Here is a 12,830-nt window from a genome sequence, read left to right on the forward strand (position 1 = left end):
GGGTCCTGCTCGGTTTCAATTCCACTAAACTCTATCACCCATATCTCCTTGAAAATGTGTAGAACCTGGGAGATAGACAGACATGTTCTCAATTTTCTGCTTTGTGGTAATCTACAAAAAATGGTCCATATTCCTTGGTTTCTCTAAGACCACTCCTAAAGTATTGGAGGTGATTTCAGGTTAACATGACAACAACGCAAACAACCCAAACTTGTATATCATACACTTCTTTTTGCAAGTCCTTTATTTAATGCCTCAGGGAATTTTTCAGCTGCAACATTTCTTTGCAGATTCCAGACTCCTACTCACTGTGTTATTTGAATCCCACCCCTCCTCTCCCAAGTCCACCTCCCCCTCCCAAAAAAAAAAATCTCTCAGCTTTTTATTCTCCTAGGTTATTTCCCTTTAAATCCTTCCAAGAAACCGCATTCCCTGCATTTTATTATGCAGAAAAATTTGACATTCCACTTGGGCCTGGCTTTGCATTAATAAAGATCCATGGGTTTCACACTGAGCAGTCAGAAGTCCTGGCTAAAGCGTAGAAATGTGAGCCTTACTTTTCTTCTTCCTTCACTTGTCTTTGCAAGTAGAAAAAAGGGGGAACAAAAATTTATTTATTTTTTTATTATGAACCATACCTTTATTTTTTATGTTTGAATAGCTATGTGTTTTTCCTCGCTTCTAAAAATTCCTTGATGGGCTGTTATGAGACCTTCCATGTCACTGGCTGACATGAAAAGAGTGGATAATACATGTCCAGTGAATAAATGAATCAATAATTAGTTTATTAGCTAGTACGTACCTTCTCAATTAGTAATATCTTCATAGTAAAGATGATACTTGAATCACCATTGAAGGATGCTCGGGAGATTTCCAGAAAGAGAAAACACTGTATATACTGATAACAATTACAATGCAGGAGATGAAAGAGCATGGGTTTCAAGCAATTATGAGAAAGGTATAAGGCATATAAAAGTGTTGATAGTCCTAGTAAATGGCTCAGGCTGCCATAGAAAACTATCCCAGACTAGGTGCCTTAAACACCAGAAATTTATTTCTCACAGTTCTGGAGGATGGAGACCCAAGAACCAGGTGCTGGCTAATTTGGTTCCTGGTGAGAACTCACTTCCTGGCTTGCAGATGGCCACCTACTCCCTGTGTCCTCACGTGACACAGAAGAGAGAGCCATCTGGTGTCTCTTCCTCTTTTAGTAAGGGCACCAGCCCTATAAGATTAGGGCCCCACCCTTATGACCTCATTTAACACATATAACCTCACAGGCCTTATCTTTAGATAAAGTCGACTTGGGGGTTAGGGGTTCAACATGAATTTTGGGGGGATACAATTCAGTCCAAAGTATTCCACATCTGGCTCTTTAAATTTCATGCCCATCTTATATGCAAAAAAAAACACATTGATTTCATCTCAACATCCTCAAAGTCTTAAATTGTTCCCACATCAACGCTAAAGCTCAAAATCTCAGCTAAATATCATCTACATCAGATACATGTGAGACACAAGGTACAATTAATCTTGAGGTAAAAGTCCTCTCCAGCTAGGAGCTTGTGAAACCAGAAAAATTATGTGTTTCCAAAATACAGTGGTGGGACAAGCATAGGATAGCTATTTCCATTCCAAAAGGTAGCAGAAAAAGAAGGGAGAGGTGATGGGTCCCAGGCAAGTCCAAACCTGGCAAAGCAAATGCTGTTAGGTTAATTTTATGGGAAACTCCATTATCTAGGTGTGATATAGGACAGCATCCTTTAACTTACATTTAGATGTGTTCCAAAATAAATTGACTTATGAAGAAAAGTCAAATGTATAAGCACTGAACAACAGCTGAAGCTGAATGTAACAATGGCACACATTTCCAGTATGAAAGGCAGCGTTAAGCCCTCTGTAAATGCATCTAAACAGAAGCCTTGTCCAATTAAGAGCCAGCAAGGCCTCAGTAGGTTGGCCCTGTTATATTACAGGCACATCTTGGATCCAGCTCAGGAACAGGGAGCTATGTCTACAGCCAGTCCCTTTTGTAGCTCCTCTCATCTTTTTTCAGTTTCTTGTCACCAGTGATCCTGAGACACGGCACCTCTGAAGCTTACGAGGCACAGAATCGGACTGAGCATGGGTGGTAACAAAAACCAGCAGATGGATGCTTAAACCAGTCTGTAATGCAAGAGACAAAAGTACACGATGAGGCAAAGGGAAATACCACACTTCAAGGGGGAGCTCAGCAGAAATAAGCCAAGAAAGGGAAAACAAATATGTGTAAGCAGGAAGAGAATAGGGGCAGGAGGAAGAAAGGACAAGGCGGGCTACAGGAGAAAATGCTCGGCAATTCCTCTTAATTCCACAAGGTACCACGCCCCTGGATTCGTGATTTCTCCTGCTGTGGTTCATACACCTACTCATGAGCATGTTAGCTGAAGAGCGTTACCTGACACATAAAAACCTGACTCCATCCCAGTAAGCTTTTCTGTGTCCTTGGCTTGTCAAGGGTCTGGATAAAGATGTGGCTTCTTCGTTTTCTTCTCTTCTGCAAGGCAGCTGTGTCCCAGCCTGCTTTCTCTGGCCAGCCGGCCTGTGCTCTGTGACCTGGACCCTTGTGTTCACTCGTGGCGGCCTTTACCACAGATAAAGAGCCAAGACCCACCACCGACCAGTGCCTCCTTCATGCTGGACTCGGCAGCTCTTTTTATGAGCAGACACATTTTCTTGTGTTATTAAAGAAACGTACACGACTTCTTATGCACTGATGTAAGATACATTCTTATAATCTTGCTGCAGGTTACACACGGGGCAATATTAAGCAAGCATAGACTCTAAGCTTCAGTCACCAATGCCCAGGAGTATTTTGCTGCAAAACCTGCACCTCTCTCATTCTAGATTCCGTGACCTCTAGCATGCAAGTCAGATCAAAGAAAAACAGGGGAAGAAAGGAAAAAGACAATGTGGAACTAACATGGAAGAAAACATTCATTCCTCAGGGAGTGGGAGACTCCAGTCTGCGTTGCCTAACGCATACCTGCCCTTGCTCCATGCTCTAGCTTGCGCCCTTTCCACCAGAGGACACTTACAAATAGCAAGTCCTTGGCCTTAAATCCTTGAGCCCTTCCCATCCCCCTCCACAATTCTAACCCATGTCTCTTAGGGAGAGTTTCTGACACAAGACTCAGCTCAAACGCCTGTTTCTAGCCAAGGATTTTCATACACTTCCTCCTACCCCAACCTGTCTCTAGGTTCTCCTTCTTCTGTTTCCTCACATAGTTTTTGCGGACCCCTCTATCAAGATCCTTAAAATGACTGATAATTATTATGTATTTACCTGTCGGTTTTCCCAATTTATGGTTAAACTCTAGGCATCTGACAAAGGGGAAGCCCTCTGTAAGAGCCTGCCAATGAAAGAAACGAATAAAATAAACTTGCATCTCAACAATACAGCATCACAATGGTTGCCTTCTGGTTCCTAGTAACAAACAAGTGAGAGCTGCTTAACTTAGCAGATTGATGTATCATAATATATGTATGTGAACACTGTCTAAATCCCTGTAGGTTCAAAACTATAAAAGCCATATAGGGTATTTGAAATGGAAATTACATTAAACAAGCACAATCTAGCAAAAGTCAAATAACGGTACTTCAATGTAAAGCACTGGTACTTTTCATCTCTGAAAGAAGAATTCAGGTTTAAATCAGTTTTTACATTGTTTAAGTGGTGACATCTATTCAAAAATGTTTCTTTTGTCTTTGTTTCAGTAGAAGTTTGCACAAAGCCCCAGTATACAATGAAAGGGTCATGAGCCTGTTTGGCAAACTTCATGAATGTTCTTTCATGCTCTGCTCCATGAAGGCCCTTGATATTTGCAGTGAAAGTCAAAGGCTTCATCCAACACTATTTGAAAATAACCACTTATAATCTCTAAGGTTCTTTCACGTTCTTCACAACTTTGAATCAATAAAACTGAGTTTTATCGTAGACAGCATTCAATTGTTGGTATATTGTGCTATCTGAGGTGTATTTCCAATGTTTTATTTCACTGTTCTAAATAGTTAAGGGCATCTTGTTATTAAAATACTACTGGTAAATATGTAAATGGTAAATCCTTTTTTTTTAGGTTATCTAAATCCACACAAGTCTACCCGTTGGCCCAAAGCTGTAATATTGTATAACAAATCACCCAGGAGCAGCTTCCAGCAATAGATCAGACATTTCTGAAGAAAGCAAGATGATATCCTAGAATATGCTGTCAAAACTTCATCCCATACCTGTGAAAAATACTTAGCCATACTGGAGCTCAAAAAATAACTAAAATATTTTCAATATTACAATATGTTTCCCACTGTATATCCAATCTAATTTCAGCCCTCATATACAAAGTTCATCTATAACAGCACTTATGTCAAACTGGTTGGGTGCTTTCATTCATTTTTATAGCTATTTGCATTGTACATTCATCATCTGAAACACAAAACAACATGTCTATGAAATAGAGTCAAATTTTGCATGCACAGCCCACTGCAATATGCAAAATTATCAAACTTTGAAGCTCATGGGGTTGGTGTTGGAAACTTACTAGGAGAAATGTATTTGGAGCTTTACCAAAGCAATAACTTCTAAAACGCAGTTTAAAACATTTGTTAAAGTCATAATGTGTGTAGGTATTCACATCCTTAAACACAGGAATGTTTTGTATTTACTGGATGTACATGGAGATCAAAGTCTTTGTCATAAACGATCGCAGTGTTTGAAGCACTTCTTAGAGATAGAAGTCTGGTTGTTTTTTTTTAAGAGCATAAAATCACTTGCAAAAAACAATGACCTATATTAATAGCATATTTAGAACCTTAAGCAGTGCTTCCTAACACTAAACTTTACATCTAAGGCTTTGATATAAACCATGTTTAAAATATTGAAACTATTGTCTTACTTAATGAATGTAGCCTGCTGACAGTTATTGCACACCTATCCAGTGTAGAATATTGCAGTAGGCATAAAGCCTGCAGGAATATTAAATTTGCAACTCATTTTCCAGAATGCTTTGGTAAAACCTTCATTTTTCTTCCCAAATTGTACTCTATAATTAGTATATGTCTTTATGCTCATTAAGCACCACAAAATAATATCAAACTTGGCTGAGCTGAGAGTCTAAGCTCAATATCCACACATTCTTATTTGACTACTATGTGTTGTGATGAACAGAGTTTCAGGTCATGAGAAGCTCCACCATCAACTGTTTAATACGTAGAACGTGAGTCCCTTGTACAACATAGATACATTAATGTCCTTGATAATTTAGTACTCATTTTAGCTAATATAGCTAACATTTTCCCCTTAAACTTTTAAACCAGAAATGTTTCAAATTTGTAGGACCAAGGAGAACGCATTTGCAGAAAGCCCACATATTTGGAAGTATTGATAAATTACAAAAGTAAAGTGCTGGTTAGAGATCTATCCTCCAAACAATAGTTGATCAACCATAAAACCACTGCAGATATGAAGACCTTGCAGGTCTATGTGACTATAACATGTATATTACCACAAGACTTTCTCTGGAAATGGGGTTAAAGGTATTTCTCGTATTTTGCGTCAATTCATTCTGATTCAACTCTTCTCTGTGGAAACACAGAAAGAAAGGAATGGATGATCTTATGAAAGATAAGTCTCATCCATCCCACTCCATGCTCTCCGACCAGGGAGGGACTTGGGTGCACAGTGAAAAGGGAGGGTCCATGCTCACGTGAAAAGGGAGGGTCCGTGCCGCAGAGCGGCTGGGCCCGTGAGCCATGGCCACTGAGCCTGCGCGTCCGGAGCCTGTGCTCCGCAACGGGAGGGGCCACAACAGTGAGAGGCCCGCGTACCACAAAAAAAAGGAGCATGATTGGAAGCCAGAAGGTATCCTGTAAACAAGTTTTCTCCTTTTTTTTTTTTTTTTGCTGAAACAAAATGATTTTGTTTTGTTCAGTTTACCTCCCACTCAAGCTAAAACAGCTCTTCCTGGCAGTACAGAGAGAAGACAGGGGAGGTTGGGTGATTGAAATGAAATTTTTTTTGGTAGAGATTTCATTCCCAAACATGGAACCTCAGACCATGTGCTGCAACTAATGGCTTTTTGTCCAAGAAGGAAAACTTCAGTTTGACTAGTTAGGATGTGTTCATTGAATTGACATCAATGTTTATGTAAAATATAGCACAGCCTTCCTGCATTTAATTGCATTTTAGGAGAAAAAGGAGAACCTACCAGGAGTCATAAGAGGTTGCTGAAATGTCCCACAGTTGAGTGTGTGCCTTTGCCGAGAAATGAAAGTTATATTATGTGCTACCTTTTCATCTGTTACGCGTCTTCGCCAGCTGCGGAGACATGTCAGGTGCCATTATTCCGCAAATGTTACTCTCTTTTTCAATTTCTAACCTCTTGTTGACAGTAATCAGGACTTGATGGAGGAGGCTGTGCAGGTGTTACATGATAGTTGGTGCTGGCGTGATATAGTATGTGACAGTTTTAGTATTACATCCTGTAGGATGATACATCATCAAATAATGTTTCAGATAATCCTTAGTCTTTCAGCAGAAAGGTAATTGTTACCCATCTAATAATATTTCCAGATGGCACAGCGGGTGAGGTGTGGGCTAAACATGAAAGAAGACTGGGCTTAAAAAGTGAGGCCAGAGCAAAACGTGAAATAAAGAAAATGACCAGGGATTGTGCAGAAATGCAAAACTCTTTCCAAAACTAGGATTGCATAAGCTGTGATGGCATAATATTTGGATAAAATAGAAGGACAACTTGAAATGTTCCCCACGTGAGATTTCTTTTTAAGGGGCAAACATTGCAGTAAAAGTAAATAATGCTTTTCTTTATAAGTTTCAGGATGGAGTACCCAATTTGCAGAAATCACGTTCCTGCAGATAACATCTTATGATTACTATCTGAATATTGCAATATACGGTTCTATGGTTTTCTACAAATTTTGATTTGCTTAAGAGCAAAGTTCAAAGGATTTGTTATTAAAACTCATGTTTGTCTTAGTTAATTAACATTTGCTTTTACTAACTGGCATTGTTTCTCCGCCAGAGTGTATCAAGATTTCTTTATTTATTGACCAATAGCCACCTCTTTCTGAGAATTCAATACATTCACTGCAACAGAGGGCATGGACTTTTAAAGTATTAAAAGCACTCTCAGCAATTATATTAAGGATATTATTATATTATTATATAATATTATTATATTATTTATCCTTCCTTAATAAACAAGCATATGACACCTACAAGATACATTTTCCAAACTTGCAAGAAAATAATAAACACATATTCTATGACACTTACGTCTTGAATTTTTAATCAGTGAAGGAATTTTTTTTCATGTTTTGGAGAATGAAAAAGTAAAGAAAAATGCCCTAAACTTTTTACAATCTCCATAAGCAATGTTTATATTTAAGTTCTCATAATATACCTCTAAATTTTATACTATATGCCTAAAGAGTCCTTGCTTCTTACAAAATGGAAGAATGTTTATTGCAATACGTGATAGACAGATTCTATTTCCTGTTGTTTTGTTTTCCCAACTGAATGAAACAGGACAACCAGAGTTATGAGATATCAACTTTTGACAACTTTTCATAAAAAAAAAAGATGTAACTCAAATCTTTATCTTTGATATGGGAAATTAAGAATTATAAATATTTCATCTGACAGTTTCTTCATTCAGATATTTTTGTCTTTAAAGCAAATCTACAGCATGACCTGCTGGATGCATATAAATGAGCTGCTTTTTTCCTCTATTTAGAAATGATAATGGAGTCAGGTAAGTTTTCTAAAGTAAAGATCAGTACACTTTATGTATTTGCACATATATTCAAAGTGTCTCTTTGAGATAAGAATGAAGAATATTCCCATTTTAACAAGCATGTAAAAAAATTCTTGGATGAGCTACAAAGTGATTAAATGAGTGTATCCAAGTCTCAAAGCAACTAAATAAAATAGTCAGGAAAATAAATCAGAGTGTCACTTATCTCACAGGTATTTCTATTCCATGAGGCTTTAATTTGTATGAATATGCTAGTGTTTTCTGTCTAAGTTTGTGGCTATAAATGTAAAAAAATGGCTTCAGGCTTTTTTTGAGTTGATTATAAATCAATACAGTTTATGGGTAATAAATGCCTGTCCAAATACTGTCTTTCAGTCATTTCAAATATTCAAAGCTATCTATCTAGCTATCAATCTCTTGATCAGTCAGCTCTCTGTCTCTGTCTATCTGTTTTTTTTAAGGCACAGGATTTAGGAAGTAATGGGTCTTGGAGGGGATGATAAGAAATGACCTAACATGTTCTTCCTGGAGCTATGAGGAGACTTCAGTAGCTTCATTACCAGATGAATTACCAAGGTGAGAAGGATGTACCTCTCACATTTAGCCTAATTTAAGATCTCCGAGTATGGAAAGTATAAGCTGTAAGTTTATACCTTAATTTTTTTTTTTTATTACAAAAACTTTCAAGGCTTTTACTTAAGTCTGCACTGCTTGTTAATTTAGCCATAATTTCTTTGGATGCTAGGGGTAATTCTTAAAGCATAAGATAAGATGAGCTGGGCTTTCCTGGTGGTGCAGTGGTTGAGAGTCCGCCTGCCGATGCAGGGGACACGGGTTCGTGCCCCGGTCCGGGAAGATCCCACATGCCGCGGAGCGGCTGGGCCCATGAGCCATGGCCGCTGAGCCTGCGCGTCCGGAGCCTGTGCTCCACAACGGGAGAGGCCACAACAGTGAGAGGCCCGCGTACCGCAAAAAAAAAAAAAAAAAGATAAGATGAGCTAGTATTGAATAAGCCTAATTTTGCCAAAGGGTTCCACATTCCCTCTTCTTTTTTTTTGTATACACATATTCTAAAACTTTATTCTTTAAGCACAAGCTATGTTGTTACTCTTATTTTGTACTCTGCACTCATTGTCTTATAAAATCTTTACAAAATACTTTCAAAACTTATCTACTACCTTCACAAATTGAGAGATTAGAAAACTGAAGCCCAGAGAGATAGCTTAATTTACCTGAGGTCACACAGCTATTAAGTTGGTGAACCTGAATACGGAAACCAGGTCCACTTGTTGCTCAGGTTAACGTTGCCCTAGGCAGATGGCTTTGGTAAACTGCTTAAGACAAACCAAATAGGTATACATTTTAGTAGGATCCTTTCATGAGACTATACTGTTTTGCTGTACTGTTTTTTTTTTTATCCTAACCCGTGCAGCATTCAAGAAAGATATACTTTCTGGTCACCATGGAAACTTCTATAACAGCAAGTGATGGTGATAATGACGATATTAACCCTTCAAAGGACAGCAGAGTGATTGCTTCATACATATTGTGTTAGCACACTAAGTGATACTTCTTATTTATTTATATTTTTAATTTATTTCTGGTTTTGGTAGTTTTTTTCCCTTCAAAGTCTTCATTCTCTATGTACTTAGCTTAAAAAACTTAAAATTTTCCAATACTTCCCAATCCTTCATTATACAAGCTTATATTTCTACTTGACACCAATTTCTGAGCAATCCTAGACTACGGCTGCACTCAGAAAACTATTGTTTTTTTTTTTTTTTTTAATTTTGGCCTGAAAACAAATGTAATAAACATCGCTGTCTTAGCTATTTCTTTGCAGTTTTCTTCCAAGAACTTGATATCTACATTTTCCAAAGTGTCTGTATTCATCTTCCATCGCTCTATATTGAGAAAGAGGTCAATTGAATGCAACATCTTGGCTTCAGCTTATGCACGATTCTATTGATAATTAGTGTCAAGAGAAATGCTCTTGAATTTCAATTTTAGCAGATATGTTTTCCTCTTGAAGTTTCCATGCCAATTAATATTACTAGAGGGTGATTTTCCCTTGAAATTATCTTTTGAAAGAACTTCTCTGTTTAACTTGTCCAAGAGTGAATATATACATAAAGAAACGAGATCTTAGCTCAGTTAAGAATTAATTGATCTGTAAATTTCACTCCAGAATGTAAAAATATCCAGGAAAATGTACTTAATCAAAATGAAATCCTTAGTTTTTCGAAAATAAGGAAAGAAGAAAGGAAAGAAAGACAGAAGGAAAGAAAGAAAGAAAGAAAACAAAGAAGGGAGGGAGGAAGGAAGGAAAGAAAGAAAGAAAGAAAAGAAAAGAAAAAGAGAAAGAGAAGAAAAAGAGAAAGAGAGAAAAGAGAAGAATTTTTGAACATTATTAGAAGTAGAATATTGTAGTCCAGGAGTTTTATGGCTGGTAAAATTAGTGCCCCTCTTTGGATATTTCAGAATTTCATTCTAGGTGTGAATAACCTCAGAACATGGAGACTTTCTGCAAAGTGAATTAGCTCTAAATTACTAATAAAAAACAGATTGTATTTAGGGGCAGAGTTAGTATGGGAATTGAAATTCCAAGACCGCACATTATTGTTCACTGAGCGTATTGTGTTAGGCAACAGTAAAGAAAAAAAGGAACAGTGGAAAGGCCAGTAGTCTTAACATCTAACACCAGAGCATGTTTTAAGTGTGAACCCTAATACCCAAAGGGACTGGAGTCTGGATGTCCGCCTGCTTGATCTAATCCCATAATGTAAGAAATGAAAGGCAGTTGACAGAAGTAAGTGATTTTTATATGTTTTTTTTATTTTTTAAATTTCCCACCACTATTCAGGTGGTCCATGTGAGGTACACAAAGTCAGTTTTTATTAGTTGAGTCCATGTATTTGTATTTCCACCCTAAAACAAAGCAAAACAAAACAAGTATGATGGCTTGTCATCTCTTCTTTTTTATATTGTGATGCTTTTCCTACTAACCCCACTGTGTTGTGAACATATTGAAGCAGAGGGAAAGCAATGCAGTAGTTTGACTGGGTGTAGATTTAGGAAATTTTTATGAAAATAGAAAAAGCTTTCTTCTTAGAACAACCAGCACCTACTTGACTATTTCCTTTCTTCTAGCTTTACTACCCAAAGGCCCATATTTATAACCATTTCTAACACTATGTTTTTGACATTTTCACTGGAAAAAAATTATTTGAACTATGTAAAATACCAACTTGTTCATCAAACATATCGTTTTCCTACTGTGTTTCAAGCTTTTTTAAAATAAAGAAACTTTTGTTGGTTTAGAATTACACAGAACTGGTGAAACAGAAGAAATACTGAGATCTGTAGATCTCCCAAATGTAGCCAACCAAGCTGTGAATGAACCAATTAAAAAATCTTGGTGCATAGAGGTGGGATAGAGAAGATGAATTCCAGAGTGGACAGATTACAAGACTGGGTTTGTTCAGCAGATTGTAACTAAAAACTGAAAATAAAAGTTTAATTGCCCTGAGCAAGGGAGGCTTTTAGAGTCAATGTATTAACCAAGAAGGAAGAGAGATGAAATTAGCTGGAAGGAATGGAACTCTGAGGGAAGAGATCATTTCTAATAGAAAGTTAGATCACATTTCTGCTCTGGGATATAAAAACAAAATACACACACACAAAAAAATCACTATTCCCCAATCTTCAAGAAAGCATTATGAATAATAGCAATTTGGTGGATGCAACAGTTTTGAGTATGGTTTCAAGATAAGTACAACACAAAGACAATGCCACCTGCAGGAAGCTCTCCACTCCTGGATTTTGTATCCGGTCATGATTCTTTAGAATGACAATTCTCAAAGCTTGGGAAAAGAAATCTTTTCGTGTTGTTTCAAGATTTTTCTTTTATTTTAATTTTTATTGGAGTAGAGTCAATTTACAATGTTGTGTTACTGTCAGGTGTACAGCAAAGTGAATCAATTATACATATACATATGTCCACTATTTTTTAGATTCTTTTCCCATATAGGCCATTACAGAGTACTGAGTTCCCTGTGCTGTAAGTAGGTCCTTATTAGTAACCTATTTTGTATACAGTAGTGTATATATATCAATCCCAATATTCCAGTTTATCCGTCCCCTTATCCCCTGGTAGCCATAAATTTTCTACATCTGTAATTCTATTTCTGTTTTGTAGATAAGTTCATTTGTACCCTTTTTTCTTAGATTCCACTTGTAAGTGAGTCAGACAGAGAAAGACAAATATCATATGATATCGTTCTATGTGGAATTTCAAGATTTTTAAATCTTTTAAAAATACCTTGAAATAAAAATTATCCAATTAAACACTATTGTTTTGCTAGTCTCAAATATTGTGAATAGTTGTGAGCTATGTAACAAATAGTTGAATAAGTAAATTCAAGTGTGTTGCAGGTTGTTTTCAATATAATATAGTTCACAGTTTATCCTTGTAAGCATCAGGGTGGCAGGACGCTGGGTACAATCATAAGAATATATTGTCATTGCAAAAATCATCCATCAGATTGAGTCTCCCTGTATTTTAGAAACATCGGTATTCCAGTAGTGCTGTATTAAAAACTATAGATTGTTAAACACTGAAAAATAAATCACCCTAGGTCAGAAAAGAGGGATACAAGTTTCCAGGAGAGGACAGAATATTAAAATAAAATCAAACAAAACAAAAGCCAAACTGGAATTAAACAATTACTAGATTCTGATATTCTACATTTGCATATGACGAATGAACAAGAGTCATTTGAGAACCCTAAATCATCATTGCTTTGGAGGTCAATTCTCTCGTTGAAGATTTTATAAAGACAAGTAGGTTTTTCTTCTGTCCTTCAGAAGGAAGAAAAAAGAAGGAAGATAAATTCCTAAACCAAATATACGGCACAGCCTGGGATCTAAGGCCATGTGACAATAAATAGCAAAAAAAGGCCAACCAACAAAGACAGAACTATTGCTAAAGGACTCAAACTTTAGAGTTTAGAATCAGCCGTA

The sequence above is a fragment of the Orcinus orca genome, chromosome 18 (genome assembly GCF_937001465.1).
Source record: "Orcinus orca chromosome 18, mOrcOrc1.1, whole genome shotgun sequence".
Lineage (NCBI taxonomy): Eukaryota > Metazoa > Chordata > Mammalia > Artiodactyla > Delphinidae > Orcinus > Orcinus orca.